Source organism: Polyodon spathula, chromosome 1, assembly GCF_017654505.1.
Source record: "Polyodon spathula isolate WHYD16114869_AA chromosome 1, ASM1765450v1, whole genome shotgun sequence".
Taxonomy (NCBI): Eukaryota; Metazoa; Chordata; class Actinopteri; order Acipenseriformes; family Polyodontidae; genus Polyodon; species Polyodon spathula.
This window is the reverse complement of record NC_054534.1, coordinates 89,683,478-89,701,015: the sequence shown is the minus strand read 5'-3', so window position 1 is coordinate 89,701,015 and position 17,538 is coordinate 89,683,478. Positions and strand designations below refer to the sequence as shown.

General features: G+C 39.9%; 1 pseudogene; it reads left to right on the top strand.

Moving 5' to 3' along the window:
• The first annotated feature begins 8,466 nt into the window (after positions 1 to 8,466).
• LOC121326223 lies at positions 8,467 to 11,562 on the top strand (annotated as a pseudogene).
• The last annotated feature ends 5,976 nt before the right edge of the window (positions 11,563 to 17,538 follow it).

Sequence of the window (17,538 nt, the reverse complement as noted above, 5' to 3'; positions counted from 1 at the left end):
ATGGAGAGGAAGGGCCTTTTGTTATAGAGCCCCCAAACTTTGGAATGAATTGCCAACACATGTGAGGGAAGCTGAGACTCTACCTGTTTTTAAAACTAAACTAAAACATATTTGTTTGATCTGGCATTTTCATGTATGTATATGTGGTGTGTGTGTGTGTGCATGTATCTGGTTTAGTTTTATTGTTGTATATGTTTGATATGTACTACTTTGTATTTTTATATGTATTTTATATATATATATATATATATATATATATATATATATATATATATATATATATATCTTAAACTTGTTTTTCATCTGACATGTTTGTTTGTTTTGTTTTTATAAATCTGCCAACATTTTTGTCCTGTAAAGTGCACCTGTATGAAGAGTGCTATATAAATATACTTTGGTTTGATTTGATTTGATAAAAGCACTGCTTATTGCTCGTTATAAATCCCGAAAAAAACTCATCCCAAGCAGCGCTGCTGTTTGCCCTAAAATAGGCTTGGCTATTGGCCAACTAAGGTTTCCCTAATTAGCATGCTAGCATCTCAATTCCCAACTAACTATACTATCCCCACCCAATCCCTGCTGTACACAGTCGGCACTCACACACCAATCAAACCACACTAATACACTACACAATACAAGTGACATCTAATTATGTGTTTATATTTTATAACAAATATTTTAAAAAGGTGTTCATGGAAGCATATACTGAAGGTTGTGTACTGTGCCCTAACACTTCTCTTTTTCTTTTGCTGTCACAAGAGTCACATAAGAGGTGAGGTGTAGAAAATGTCTGTTAAGTCTGGAACAGGGGTGGTTCTGATTTCAAAGGACAGCTGCCTTGCCCGCAGGTCTGTGCTTTGCACCTGGCCTGCTATTGTTGGCGGCTGAGCTTTGAGCTCACACTCACAATAATTATTTTTATCTTCAGTGTTTCTCAAGTGTGATGTGTTGTTGTTTTAGCACTTCTGTAAAAATAAGAAAATAGTTTTTATGGTTTTGACAAGAATGTATTTAATAAGAAAAAAAAAGTGAAGAAGAAGTGGAACTAAATCCAGATCACTTTTACTGGCACAGGTCTCAATTCTATTGCTTTCCCCTAAAAAATAAATAAATAAATAAATAAATTCTCAGTCTGCTTTTGTACCCTCTGACATCATATTCTGCACTTATTAACTTGGCAGAGCAGCAGCTTCTAATGACTGGCATGATTAGAAGCCAGTCGTGTCCCCTGGGGTCACAGATTCAGATTCTAAAAGCTGTCTGAAGGGTAAAAATACCAAGCAAATAAAGAAACAACATCAGACTACTAAAAGCATTTAACTGTATGAATTGTATATTTCTGGTTTGCTAACTTGTGCTAATGATGTTTTTTGGAGTAAATATAGCTTTGAGAATCTAGCCCTTGGTCACTAGATGGACAACAGCACGTATTCTATTTCAGCCTCCTAATAACCTCCCGAAGCACATAGCCTTGAGGGTGTTGTTTGAGACCTCCAGTTCATGAATGGAATAATTCTCTGTGCACAGTGAAGATTCAATATAACCTTGTTACCCCACGACTGACATGTATTGATGTACAGTTCAACTTTATGTAGTTCATGAGATTCTCTTTACATCCATCTTTCTATGCGGAAAGGGCGGATCGATTCAGAGTCCAGGATTCCCCTGGTGACGGATTGTTGCACATTGCATTATGGGGTGATCGCAGCAGACAGGCAGAAAGGAATGGGAGACTGTGTATTAAAAAGTAACATGCCAATAGCAGATGGATGGGATTGGATGGATACTAGTATGCAGTCAATTTTTTTTTGTTACAAAGGTAAAAATTGAAGTCTGAAGTAGGTAGTATTAAGCTGTTTTTGTTAGTATTTATAAACAGTCCTCTGTGTTATGCCTATTATTTCAGTGTCAAATTCAGTGTCAAAATCGTACAATGGTCCGCAACCTAGCAGTTCACTGTGAATTGGAATGTTATGATGAAACAGATTAAAGCAGTTCTGTCTTTTCATGCCATGATTCTTCATGCAACATGATTTTCAATGGTGGAATTGCTCAGATATTGTTTTCAAACCAAAATACCTGGATTTGAAAACTTTGTATGGAAAGTTAATGTACAAGGGGTAAGATAAAAATAATGTTTTCAGATGTAATATGATACATTTCGTGTTGCTCAACTTAGCAGTAGTTTTTAAATGGGTTGCAATTTAGCCCTACTTGCGATACTGAAAGCAATCCCCTTGCGGTATTCATTTGCAGTGGCATCACAAACAGTACATGGGACAGGTGTTGTTGCTTATCACATTGCTCTGAACACCACTGTATTAATAATGTTTATCAGTCGGACAGAAAGACTACCTAGCAGACATTTTTCTTACCATTTAGTTGAAATCTTTGAATAATTTAACTATTACCTCTCCTTTCTTTGGGTGTTGAATTGTTACAAGGAAGAACATGTTTGACAAGACAAGATGGGGCAAGCTTTTAAAAATCAAGTTGCTTTGTGAGAATTGTGCTTTCGCAACACCTGAGTGAGCCATTTAAAATCTACCCCTCTGTCACGTCAGTGTGGGGAAAATATAATGTTGTCTGAATACATTCTGTTCAGATTTGACGGGTAATATGCTTGCTTAATAACCACAGCTTCTCTGTCTAGATTGCTGTTTCCTGTGTGTGGCTCTAAAGAGGATAAAGGGACTTATAATGAAAAACTGGCAGTCCCAACTCTGGGGTTTTAACAGTTATCAAGGAGTTGCCTGTCATGGTGTTGCGTTCCTGGGAAGATAATATCTATATGGTATTTTGGCGCGGTAGCCTCCCAGCCCAGATAATGGTAATGCAGGGATAAAGACACAGACACAGAAAGCTACATGGTTAAATTGCACTAATGCACTTTTTAAAAAAACAAATAAACAAAAACAAAATGGTACAAACACTGACACAACCACACCGGTCAAAATAAAAAGCACAAGGACCAAAACAATAGGTTTGACAAAAACTCCCAAAACACTTCCAAAAAAAAAGAGCACAGAGCATGAAACACGAAACAATTATCTTCACCACAAACATCAACATTAATTCTCAACACTCACTAAGCTAACACCCATGAGCATATATGATATATATATGATAATCTAACAGTGAGTTGCTGCGTTAGATGATCCGAGTTTACTATGTCACACACCTTTACCGTAGTTTTGACAAGTCGATACTTGTACCCGACAATGTTATACTACTCCCAGTATATATATATATATATATATATATATATATATTATAATATTATAATATAATAACTATAGATATATTATTTAGGGTAATCTAATGTTCATATCACTTCAATTACACTTTATTGAAGCCATCCCACTTGTTTTGGTGACAGATTTGACCCCAAACAGAACTACAGCTCAAATTACAGTGGTGAAATGGCATCAAAATGTTAAAACCTTGTAATATTAAAGTCTCAGAGAGAATTGCTAATCAGAATGAAGAGTCCAATTTACTGGGTGTACTTATCTTGCAGAGGGTTACGCAACACGGTGTAGTGTTTACAAGAAACACCTTACTATACCTTTGCTGTACCTTGTATTACAGGTAAAATACTGCTAATGCTCTGACTGAAATAAATGGCTATTGTGAGAACAAAATAAAAACCAGCAGCGTTGTTTCAAGATGGAAAATGATCTGGATAGACAAATGTATTCTCTTTGTCAGAGTTTTTAAACCTGACTTTTTTTTTCGGTTTAACTACCAACAGTTGTGTTAATGAAAAATAAAAAAATCACTATGTTGAAAAATATATTGCTATGATCATTAAATCTATGATCATTATGATCTAATTAAAAAAAAAAAGGGATACAGGAAAGGCAAAGCTCAGCCGGAATGAGTTCAATATCCTGGTGGACGATCAGCTTCTGAAAGAGCTGTTTAAATGGGGTGTAAAAAATCTGCTCCAGCTGGATGTGAGGCTGTATGGCAGTGGAGTTGCAAATCTAATCAATGTCCCTTCTTAAAAAAGTGGTAATCTTAAGCATGTACTATGAATCGAAGATAATTGTGGCAGGGCAGAAGCCCTGCTGCTGTAAATAGTATGTGTGTGGGAATGTAAGGTTGGCAGGGATGGGGTTAAATCTGTCCCTGCCAGCAATCACAGGCGTGGCCATTTCCCAGTTAGGTATTTGATGCTAATTGGGGAGTGGCCACATGTATAGTTTGCCGGAGGAGTTTGTGCTGTGGTTTTTGCAACAGTGTACTGAAGCCCAGCCTACAAGTGTTTTGTTGTTTTGTTTGAACATTTTATTTTGGCCCTTGTGCCCTGTTTATTTTGTTCTGGTATTTCTGTTTGTTTTTGTTAAATAAAGCTTTCTGTCTCTGGGTCTCTTTCCTGCCGGTAACAGCGTGGATGTGACGCTACCCTGTCACAGTAATCAATAGTATCAAGCCTTCAATCTAACTTAAATAAATATACTTGTCTGCAGATAGCAAGTTCACTTAAAATATCTTCAGTTACTTGTTAAGGTTCATCAAGTTATTCTTTGAAGGCTACGTAAATATAATTCAGTTCCTCTAGTTATGTTTCATATAACTATATTTCATTTAATTAGGTTTCATGTGGAGAATGTAACACAGATTATACTCAACATCACTGACTCAATCGCCATCCAGCTGTGGAACTTTACTTGTTGAATTGTACTATAAAGTCTTCCCCGCAGTGATTCTTCAATCACCAGTGGAATCACCACAGTCCTTGTGTGTTACCCTCTTATTTAATTATTCAACCACAAATGTAATCTGACAGTCTTTTGGATCCTTTATAATCCAGTAGATGTAGACTTGTTGGTCTGAACTGTCCTTTTAAATACACAGCAGTTATATTTGTTACCCTGGTGTGGTCTCTGGGCTTTTCTCCCTCAGTCTCTCAGGCTCTCATTCTCCATTTCTCCCCACCATAGAGCATCTGCAGCTGAGGTTTGCTTTGTGGTTTTCTTCAGCCAAGGAGCACCACCTTTGGGTTTTTGGAATTTGAGAGCTATCTGCTCTTTTTGGGTTGGGTTTATATAGTCTTTCACAAGTAGGGGTCTGTGGTGTACTCTCCATAGAGGTAATAATTCTAGTTTTAACAGTTTTAGCCTTTGTATGTACAGTATAATGGCCTTTTACAAACACAGTTGGGTTACGCAGAAGTCCTTGACTGATTTTAAGAAAGAAGAAGATCTGTTCCATCATAATGTTTTGTGCCTGGAAACTTTGCCTTTACTTCTTCGAGAAGGTCCTGTCCATTGCTATCCTTTCTGTGACCTTTTATACTTGCAGCAAACAAACTCCTAACTGGTGTAACACTGGCACAATTGTTTCATAATAGAGCCAGGTTGCCCATACATATACCTTTTTAATGAATTAGTCAGGTTGCCAGTATTTAATCAGTTTTCCAGGAATACCTCCTATAGGCAGTGTTGTGTGATTCTGCCCTGTCAGAGAGATGAGATGAGGTTTAAAGCTGTGTAATCACTAATGCAGACAAACCTCTTTTGCACAGTGGTTGAGATGCTCGTCTGCAGTGTGAGGGGTCACAGGTTCGTGCCCAGCATAGTGACGCTGATAATAGAATGCAATACAGATTCACTGTACATAGTGCATTTTTAAACACATTTCTCAAGGCTCTTATACAACAGTAGTTTAAATAAAAGAATGTCATTTCTGCTGTCATTTCTTTACATTTTTTTCTTTTTTTAAATTTCATGTGCCCAATTATTTCACCCCTGATTTTCATTTAAAATGTCCAATCCATTTCCCCCTCGCCACAGCATTCCCAACACAGCACAGGAGAACTGAAGGTTTATTGGGCTTCCTTCAATCTCACAGCCAAGACAGCTTCCTCTTTTAGCAAGTAGTATAGTAACAGCTGAGCAACGTAGTGTTACACAGACTTTAGAAAAAAATGTAACCAGGAACTTGAGAGTGATGTCAGCAGGGTTTACTGTAGGGTATTTCACCTCCCTAACCCACGGGCGCATCAGAACCAATGCGATGCTTCCTTAGGAATCCCCAGCAGAGTAAACCAATGTCAGCAACAAAGAATGAAACACTAACTTGATAATCGCATAAGCATGAAAAGCATTTCATTACATTACATAATAAACAAATAACCATTTATGAAATCAAAATAACAGGATTTATATAAAAAATAAGTACAGTACATAAATTAATCAATTATTTAAAACTGTTGCAGATAGCTGTGGTTACATACAAAACGTACCTGTATTCTCATTGTGTTATTTGCATTTGTTCTGTTTTGTTTTTGCAGGTCTGCGTGTGTGTACATCAGGTCTGCGTGTGTTGTTTTTCCTGGCAGTTTTATCAAACTAATTAACCTTGCCAAGCCTTGGGATGACCATATAATAATCTTGGGTGTTGCACAAGCCAATTTCCTTTCTTATCTGGATAACGTCCCTAAGATCAGTGCACTTGTTCTTCCCAACGTTTCAACCTCTGTATTTGCCTCTGATAGTCACTACACCACATTTGAATTCATGGTTTCTGTTTAACTTTAACTTTTTTGCTTCCAACTCTTATTTTTTCAGTCATGCTAATCTTGCTTATTTTAGCTTACCCAGTATTTAGGTTGGCAGTCAGAGAGCCCATTAAATTGGTCAATGCAATGCAGAAACCTTTGCTGGCTGTATCTGTGCAGCATTATTCCTGAAGGTACAGTACCCTACTTGACAAATCTTCAGCAACTGTCTGCTGAAACTCCTGCTGCACTCTGAAAGTCCCTTAGGCATGCAAGGATTCTATGTAGGTGGTGTGTGTCTAAGCACTGTCATCAACATCTAGGATCCGTCAATTACAAAAGGTCCACCTTTTTTTTGTGGATTGAAACAGTAACTAATACCTTAAGTTAAGAATTAAGTTACAATTCAACAGGTCGTTATACAATTACATATATATATATATATATATATATATATATATATATATATATATATATATATATATATATATATATATATACAGATTCATCATGCCAAGAGGCCTGGTTTATAATTCAGCTCAGGTCACAGAGAAAATTAATTTGTTTGGTCTCAACTAAGACTCCAGTGGACATTTTAATATATATTCTTTACTGTTTAAAAATTCTCTATTGCAGTCAGATTCAGTTGTGGGTAAGGTTGGATGGTGCTTCTGTATCCAAGGCCGCACAAGTAACTGAAATTGCAAAAAGAACCGTCTCAAAAGATCCATTTTTTAGGACTTTATGAGCTGCTGATTTCCACCCCCATCTTCCCTAAAGAAATTAAAGGTGGTTAATGTAGAGTATTGGAGGTGTTACGGCTTTAAGCAACGTATGCTAGAGAGGTCAAAGGGCGGAAGGCGGGAGTCGAGATGAAAAAGGTTTTATCTGGAGAACGGAGCCTGGGGCATGGCTGGTGTAATAAAAAAAAAACAAGAGTTCACTTATTAAACACGTCGGGCTTGAATACTTTACATTGGCGACGAGGATAAAACTGCTCCGAAGGTTTCCAAGGTAAAAAAAAAAAGCTACGTGACAGAAAAGACATAACATAAATTCTGTAGAAGGGTCGTTTCCACAGCTTTCTGTTTCCTGCTGTAAAATAAAGCACACGTATCTCCCTGAAAAAAAAACAGAATGGTGGCATACGGCAAAATTGAAGAGTATAAGGCAGAACAAGAGGACTGGATTCAGTATACGGAGAGACTGTCCCAGTATTTCATCGCAAATGAAATTAAAGAAACTGAAAAACAACGTGCAATCTTGCTTAGTGTATGCGGGGCTAAAACGTATAGCCTTTTGAGAAGTTTAGTGGCTCCACTTAAACCTAGTGAAAAAACATTTGCCTAGCTCGTGACAGCTCTTACAGAGCATTATAATCTGAAACCATCAGCCATAGTACAGAGATTTAAATTTGATAGCTGTTCTCGCAAACCAGGCATATCTGTAGCTGGGTTCGTAGCCGAACTCCACGCACTTTCAGAGTATTGCAAGTTCGGAGACACAATGAATGACCATTTGAGGGACAGACTAGTGTGTGGAATTAACGACAAACACATACAACGCCGATTACTGTCAGAGTCGACGCTGGATTACAGAAAGGCACTGGATATTGCGCAAGGGATGGAAATTGCAGCATTTCATACAATAAATCAGGAAGACAGACCAGTTACTCAGAGAACCAGCGCAAATTGCCATTTTATAGATGTGGGGGTAAGCACTCACCTGATGTCTGTAATTTTAAAGATGCTGAGTGTTACACCTGTAAAAAGCGTGGCCATGTTGCCAGAGTTGGTCGTAGTAAAAAGAAAGATACACGGAAACATCCCAGGAAGGAGGAATCGATGCACTTAGTGGAGGAGGAAAATTAAGTGTATACAATGTTGAATGTAAGAAGCAGGCAGTAGAGGGAAAACCCAATCACTGTACAGGTTATTATAAATGACCAAGTAACCACCATGGAGATTGATACTGGAGCTTCAGTATCAATAATTAGTGAATCAACTTACAACAGAAACTGGCCTTTGGACAATACACCTGAACTTACCACATCTGATGTGGTTCTACGCACCTATACAGGGGAACAAGTTCCAATACTGGGGTCCATTAGCGTTTTGGTTAAATACCAAGGACAAGAGATACGTTTACGACTCACTGTAGTTAAAGGGGAAGGCCCCAGTCTACTGGGTTGGGACTGGTTAAAACAGTTGAAACTAAACTGGACAGAGCTATTTTGGACACAAGCTGCAAGATACCAAACATTGGTGGAGAAACATAGCAAAATCTTTCAAAGTGGCTTAGGCACACTCAGGGGAAAGACAGGAAAAATTCAGGTGGACCCAGCAGCTAGGCCACGTTTTTTCAAACTGAATCCAGTCCCATACACCATGAAAGACAAAGTGGATCAAGAACTGGACCGATTGATAGCAGAAGGGGTTATTGAACCAGTACAGTTTTCTGAGTGGGCAGCCCCAATAGTACCAATCCTAAAAGCATACGGCAGTGTACGTATATGTGGGGACTACAAGGTCACAGTTAACCATGTGGCAAGGATAGATACATACCCCATTCCCAGGATTGAAGATCTTTACGCTACGCTCGCAGGAGGACAGAAATTTACAAAAATTGATTTGAGCAACGCTTACCTGCAAATTCTACTGGACAAAGGATTCAAACCTTATGTGACCATTAACACACATTGGGGACTGTTTTGCTATAACCGCTTGCCTTTTGGAGTGTCAGCAGCACCTGGCATTTTTCAAAGAATAATGGATTCACTCTTACAGGGCATACAGGGTGTGTGTGTGTGTGTACCTTGATGACATTCTCATTACAGGCAGAACTGAACAGGAACATCTTGCAAATTTAGATGAAGTATTACACAGGCTCTCACAGTCAAAACTGCGTCTAAAAAAACACAAGTGTGTTTTCCAGGCTCCTGAAGTCATCTATTTGGGACATATGATAGACGCAGCCGGTCTACATCCTGTGGAAGAGAAAGTGAGAGCTATATCAGAAGCTCCAGCCCCAAAATCTGTTACTGAGCTAAAATCCTTTCTCAGCCTGCTCAACTATTATGGACGGTTCTTGCCAAATCTGTCCATAGTCTTAGCACCATTGCACAAACTGTTGCAGAAACAGGTCCAGTGGCATTAGAATTTGATGCAGACAAAGGCATTTATGCAGGCAAAGGCTCTGCTGCAGTCTTCAGATGTACTGGTGCACTTTGATTGTAAGAAAGCCCTGGTGTTATCATGTGACGCTTCACCTTATGGATTGGGAGCTGTACTTGCACATAGGATGTCGGGTGGTTCAGAGCGGCCCATCAGCTATGCATCACGCTCTTTGGCACCTGCTGAGAAAAAGTATTCTCAACTGGAGAAGGAAGGGCTGGCTGTTATTTTTTGCGTAAAAAGGTTCCATTGCTATCTGCTGGGCAGACGTTTTACAATAAATTCAGATCACAAGCCTCTCCAGAGCTTGTTCAATGAAAATAAACCAATACCCCCAATGGCCTCAGCTAGAATTCAGAGCTGGGCTCTAACGTTGGCTGGATATGACTACAGTTTCCGATATAAACCGGGGAAGGACCTTGGCAACGCAGATACACTGAGCAGACTTCCTTTACCAGAAGGCCCACAAAAAGTGCCAATGCCAACTGAAACAGTTCTTTTATTGGAATGGCTCTCAACGTCCCCGTTAGATGCGAGACAGGTCCGCAAGGCTACCAAAAGAGACCCAGTGTTATCAAGGATACGCCGAATGGTTACAAATGGTTGGGTGGGTTGCCAAATAGTGAAACCAAGCCTTATTTTAGCAGGAAACAAGAAATAAGCATTGTGGAAGGTTGTCTCCTGTGGGGAGCCCGTGTCATCATTCCACCTACAATGAGACTGCAAGTCCTAAAATTACTGCATGAGGCACACCCAGGGATAGTGCACATGAAGTGTTTGGCACAGAGCTATGTGCGGTGGCCGAAAATGGACCAGGAATTAGAAAAGAACGTCCAGGAATGTACCAGATGCCAAGCAAATCGACATGCCCCTCCAGAGGCACCTCTACATCCCTGGAAATGGCCACAAAAACCATGGGAAAGAATTCATGCGGATTATGCTGGTCCTGTTAATGGAAAGATGCTCCTGGTGATAGTGGATGCGCATTCGAAGTGGATCGAGGTCCACCCGATGACCTCGTCCACAGCTGAGGCTTCTATTGACAGACTCAGAGTCACTTTTGCTGCTTTAGGACTGCCAGAATCCGTTGTTTCCGACAATGGACCACAGTTTGTGGGAGAACTATTCAGGCAGTTTATGGACCAAAATGGCATTAAGCACATTAACACATCCCCTTATCACCCCTCCTCTAACAGTTTAGCAGAGAGGGCAGTTCAGACAATCAAGGAAGGATTAAAGAAAATGGAAAAGGAGAATATGGAGTCGAAACTGATCAGGTTTCTTTTCAAGTACAGGGTGACGCCCCAAGCCACCACAGGTAAATCACCAGCGGAGCTCCTGATGGGACGGAAACTTCGCACCCACCTGGATTTGTTATACCCAGATGAGAGAGCCTGGGTCGAGCAGAAACAGGCTCAACAGAAAGCAAATCATGATATACACGCCAGACAACGGTTCTTTAAGGTGGGGGACAGTGTGTTTGCTCACAACTTTGGCACAGGGCCGCAGTGGTTGTCAGGCACCATAAGCAAGCAGACAGGTCCAGTGTCATACGTTGTACAATTGCAAGATGGTAGAGCCTGCCAGAGACATGTGGACCATGTCCGCAGGGATATTCCTAAAGAACCTGAGACAGACATGCCGCAGCCTGACAGTCCCCAACTAGAAGTAGAGGACACTGTGTCTGACCAGCCCAGTGTGGAGCAGGGTGACTCAAGGACAAAGTCACAGGATCAGCTTGCAAACAATGAAGAAGAACAAGACATTCTAGAAGACACTTCTGAGAATCAGGACATTGCAGTGGGGGACCAAACAGAAGACACAGCCCCTTTGCGTCGCTCTAGTCGTATCCCGAAGCCTCGGGTACTGATGGACTTGTAAAAGCTAAAACCATATAGTTACGGGCAGTTACCGAAGAGAGGGCAGAATAATAATTGTCTGGAGGAACAGGGTAGTCCACCTCTGTCCTCATAGTGGGATCAGGGATTGTTTGTGTTCTTGTTCTACATGTTATTATTAATAATAGTATTTTGTTTAAAAAAAAAAAAAAATAACTAGGGTTTGATAAATACTTAAAGTGGGAGGAATGTAGAGTATTGGGGGTGTTACAGCTTTAAGCAACGTATGCTAGAGAGGTCAAAGGGCGAAGGCGGGAGTCGAGATGAAACAGGTTTTATCTGGAGAACGGAGCCTGGGACATGGCTGGTGTAATAAAAAAAAAACAAGAGTTCACTTATTAAACACGTCGGGCTTGAATACTTTACAGTTAATATTGGGAAAAAAAAACAAAAACCTTATGAGCCCTACTGTTGACAGAATGTTGTCAACATGTTGCCTCTATTTCATTTATAAATAAAAAGGATAAAGTTTAGCAGTGCAAATCACGTTATTATACTTCTGTATGATACAAGATTTATTGTATATTTGACCCCCATATCCTGTTGGAGAATCTGCCACAAGAAAGGTTGGGATTTTGAAAATAAATAAGATGTCGTTTGTAAGACGAAGCATACAGTTTGTAGTGTGAGAGTTGCAAACTGGAGTCTTAAGCTATTCTAAAGAGTGTGCAGTTGGGTTTTCTTTGTTTGTTATTCTATTGACCAAAACAAATCTAATTCTAAATGGCCTTTTGTATAAAAGGGGTCTTCATAATTCGTATATTTTCTTACAATACAGATGGACAATATATTTGTCTCCAGTGTAGATCTATTTGAAATTGCTTTTGCTTACTGGCTCAGGAGCCCCATTTCAGATTTCAGTAGGGGGGGGGGGGGGCAACTTTAAATGGGGATCCAGGGGCCGAAGCGGCCCTTGGTTTTTTTTACAGATAAAAACTCAAAGACCTGCCCCTTCTTATACAGGTGTCAAATCTTGAATAAGCAGAGACATAACTGGAAGTTTAATCAATGGGAAAGTCAAAGATCTGCCTTGGCTTTACATCATCATCATTAGTGAGCAGAGGCGGGACGGGTTAGGGTAGGGTGTAACCATAGCTAAATTCCACACGGTACTGCTTATTATAGAGACAGTTATTGAGAATTATATTGAGAACTTCGAAGTAATATTTTGAATTGCTTTTTACAAATCAAAAAAAAAAAAGTTTTAAGACACAGAGACATTGTAGTTGATTTGAGTACAAATCAATTTTCAATAACTTTCTCAGAAAAAATGGAGATGTACACCAAAAATACCTGACCTGATGAAAGCACCAATTCTTCAAATAGAGGTAATTAAGTGGAATTACTTTCTCTGATTTGTGACTAAGACAACATGTTAAGCAATCACTTGTCAATAGCCACAAATAGTACATGTAACAAGATTCCAAAACGCTTCATCTCTTCAGTGCCTCAGCTTCTGCTAGATTCAGAAGTACAGGAAGGAAGCCAAGTATGTATCTGTGTAAACAACTGATGTTCTGTGAAAATGTGTTATATTTACTAAAATAAAACTAATAATAAAAATGCTTTTAAAAAGACCAAATTCCCATTGGCTTTGTTTTTATTTAGATTCTATTGAACTTTTTATATCATTACTGTTATAAAAATGTGTACTAACTAATCTACTGATTAATGAACTAATGCACATAAATTAACCGATTAAAAATTGTAATTGATTGACAGTTCAAGATCTAATATATATATATATATATATATATATATATATATATATATATATATATATGTGTTGTGTGTGTGTTATTCACCAGTGAGAAAAATGGCACACTAAAAGCATCTAAGTTTGAGCTGGAGAGATATTTGGAGGAAACACACAGATTCAAAAAGGCAGGAGCCTTTTTCCCACCTATCAATCCACCAGAATGCAAAATGGAGAACTGTGTACTTAAGTTGGAAGAAATAGAGCAAGCTGTGAATAAAGCAAGGGCATCATCATCTCCAGGGCCTAATGGAGTTCCATACAAAGTGTACAAGAGTGCTTCTGGAGTTCTATGAATCCTCTGGAAATTGATGAAAGTGGCATGGGAAGGTTGTACCAAGAGCATGGCGCCGAGCAAGTGGAGTCTTTATGCCGCATAATAAAGTCTATATAAAGCATCAGTCAGTTTCCTCCTATTTCCCTATTAAATGTAAAGATTTTTTTCTGCATTATTGCTCAGATTGTCAACTTACCTATTAAAAAACTACTTCATTGACACTTCAGTACAAAAAGCGGACATTCCAGTTTTCCCAGGATGCTTAGATCACATCAGTTTCAATCAGCTAAAACAAATTCAATCAGCTAAAAAGGAAAGGAAGGAGTTCCATGTGACATTCTTGCACTTGGCTAATGCATATGGTTCAGTGCAACATTAACTTCTTTGGGCAGCATTTGATTTTTTCAGCGTACCGATGACATCAACAAATTTAGTAAAAGTCTACTTTGGAGATTTGCAATTTAATTTTTCAACTTTAGAATTCAGCACTACATGGCAATGCCTAGAAGTTGGAATAATGGCAGAATGCACCATTTCTCCACTGGCTATTACCATGGCAATGGAAGTATTTATTTACACATCAAAATGGGTAGGGGGAAGAGAGTGCTTGGTTTCTGGAATGCAACTACCACCAATATGAGCATACATGGATGACATGACAAGCATGACTGCAATAGTAGCCTGCACTAATCAGTTATTAGGCAAATGAACCAATAACATTGAATGGGCACGAATGCAATTCAAGCCCACTAATCAAGGAGCATGTCTATAATTAAAGGTAAAGTAGTAGATAAAAGGTTCTACATTAATGGTGAGGCAATACTAATAGTGTCTGAGAAGCCACTGAAAAGTCTTGGAGATGGTACGACAGGGATCTAAATCACATGCTGGAGAAGTTAGACAACAAGCAGTGGAAGGGCTGAAGAGCATAGACAGCAGCACTTTACCGAGCAAACTAAAACTCTGGTGCTTTCAGTTTGGCTTACTGCCGAGACTGCTGTGGCCACTGACTGTGTATGAGGTTTCTTTGACAAAAGTAGAGAAGCTGGAAGCTTTACTCAGTCAGGAAATGGTTGGGAGTTCCACGCTGCCTCAGCATAGTGAGACTTTATGGTAAAGGAATACTGCAGCTACCAGTCTCCGCTCTAACAGAGAAGTTTAAGTGCGTCAAGGTCTCACTAGAAAGGACATTAGCAGAGTCACCAACAAATGCGTAAGGAGGCAGCACCTGTGTTGAAAACTGGAAGAAAGTGGGCGGCAGAGAAAGCCTTGGAAGATGCAAAGGCTGTCCTTGGAATTGGTGAAATCATGGGACAAGTTCAGCATGAAAGAGGGGGTCTTGGTCTCAGTTCAGCTCCTCCTACATGGCACAAGGCAGCCCCAGCTCAATGGAGGAAGCTGGTAGTCAACGAGGTACAAAAGCAGGAGAGGATGAGGTGTATAAAGGCTGTTTCCCAGGCCAAGCAGGATGGATTAGATGGGAGAATGTGGAATAACACAAGATCAGCTGGCAAGACCTATGGACGATGGAACAGAGCAGGATCAGTTTCCTCATCAGGTCAACATATGATGCTTTCCCATCACTATAGAACCTAAACCTGTGGGTAGGCACATTTTGACAGAATGTAAGGTGGGTCTTAGCCAAGGACGGTTTACTTGGTGCCATGACCAGGTGCTGCGATGTTTGGCCTTAGCATTGGAAGACAAGTATAACATGACCAATAAGTTCCCACCAGTTCCATCAAAAACATTACACACAAAAGACAACATTCCTCCTTCCAGGAGAGCAAGCAGCTAGACACTGAAAAATGCTGGCAGATGTTGGTCAATGGCTTGTGGTCTGGATCAGCAAGCCTTGTTCACCTGGTAGTTAACAGTGTCAAGGGAGGATACTGCAGATGGGGCATATGAGAGGAAGAAGCTGCGGTATGCTCAACTAGCCACTGAAGCATAACAGTGAGGATGGAGAGTCCGGGTTTTTCCATGGAGGTGGGTTGTTGAGGATTTGTGGCACACTCTACACAGTGAAGAACTTGTCTGAAGCAGCAGAGTGGGGCAGCAACTGGCTGTGGTTGAGATGTAAAGATTCTGGTTGGGGATCTCATGCATAATAGATAGAAAGAAAAGCTGATGTACAGGTAAGTAATCTGGGTTGAATTGAGTGGGGGACAGACGGGGGTGGTGCTGGGATGCCAGAATCACTGTGGAGCCCTCTTGAGATATCGTGGGCAAGACGACAAAACACAGAGGATGGAAGGTGCCCACTTGAAGACCCCAGAGATGCACCCTTCTTTGATCAATCCAGATAGTTGTCATGCTGATGTGCTGGGAAGACCACACTGTGGTTGATATCTGGAGTCAGCATCACAGCCGTTGTGTGTGCTTCATCAGATGGAAGAAATCACAAATTGATGGAGACGCAGGTAGATCACATTAGTTTACTGTAAAGCTACGTCTTAGTTGGTGCTTATCTTGGCGAGAGCCAAGTTCAAATTAACATCTACTCTCATGTAATTGAAATATATATATATTTGTAGTGTGCATAGGGTAGGGGTATCATGCTGTGTTTCAAATGGGAGGTCCTGGGTTCAAGTCTGACCTTGAGAAGCCCCTGCTTGCAGAAACGGAGGTTCGTCACAATATACAGTGGTTTGCAGAAGTATTTACCGCCCTGCAAAGTTTTCACATTTTGTTGGCACCTGCGCGTACTCCACAATGCTTTCAAATTAGACTTTAAATGTAGAATCTACACAAACTACTCCACATTGATAAAGTAAAAAAATGCATATAGAATATAAATAAAATTTAGACAGAAAAAAAGATTAATCTCAGTTGCATAAGTATTCAACTCCTTTGCTACTGCAGCCCTAAATCAGCTCAGGTTCAAATGACTTGTTTAAAATGTCACAAAATGTGTTAAATGGTTTTAGCCTGTGTGTAATCAAAGCGGTTTAACTTGTAGATCATTTCCCTCAGGTATATAAATACTTAAATAAAGACCATAAAGTGGTAGAGAGGCACAGAGCAGGAGAAGGGTACAAGAACATTTCAATGGCACTGATTATCCCTCTTGCATGGAGGAGGCAGTGTCATGGTCAGGGGTTGCTTTGCTTTTGACAGAGTTGGTGATCTTTCAAGCTCAACCACCATGGCTATCATAGCATACTTCAGAGGCATGCCATTCCATCAGGATTATGACTAGTTTGGCAGTCCTTCATTCTTCAGCAAGATAGTGACCCGAAACACACCTAAAAGTTGTGCAAGAACTATCTGGCGAAGAAGGAAAGTGAAAGACAACTCAATCAATGACCTGGCCTGCCCAGTCTCCAGACCTTAATCCCATAGAACTTGTATGGGACGAACTGGACAGAAGAGTCAATGCAAAGCTACCCACAAGTGCCCTACATCTCTGGGAATTGCTGGAGAAGAGCTGGGAAGACATGTTGGGTGATATCCTGCTGAAACTTGTTAACCGAATGCCTTGTGTTTGTGAGACTGTTATTAAGGCAAAGGGTGGCTATTTTGAGGAATCCAAGATTTAGAGTCGCCTATCACGCAAGATGTTGACTCTCAGAAACTTGTCTTCTGATTCTGTTGTGGCTTTGGGTCTGCCAGACCTCTTCCTGTCAAAGTTTCCTCCAGTTTCCAAGTGCCTTTTGAGGAAACTGTACTCACGACACCTTGGCTTTCTTTACAATTTCTCTAAAGGAAAGACCTACACTTTTAAGGGTTATAATGGTCTGTCTTCCTTTGTTAATTGCTTTTTTCTTGCCATTATGATATCAATATACTACTTCCTGCAGTACAATACTGTCCAAATAATGCTTAAGAGGGTGTAGTAACACAGTCTGTTCCAACACTGTTTTTATACAGACAGAGGGTTTGTAAGTAATCAACAAAAGTTGGGGCATCTGTAGGAATTGTTA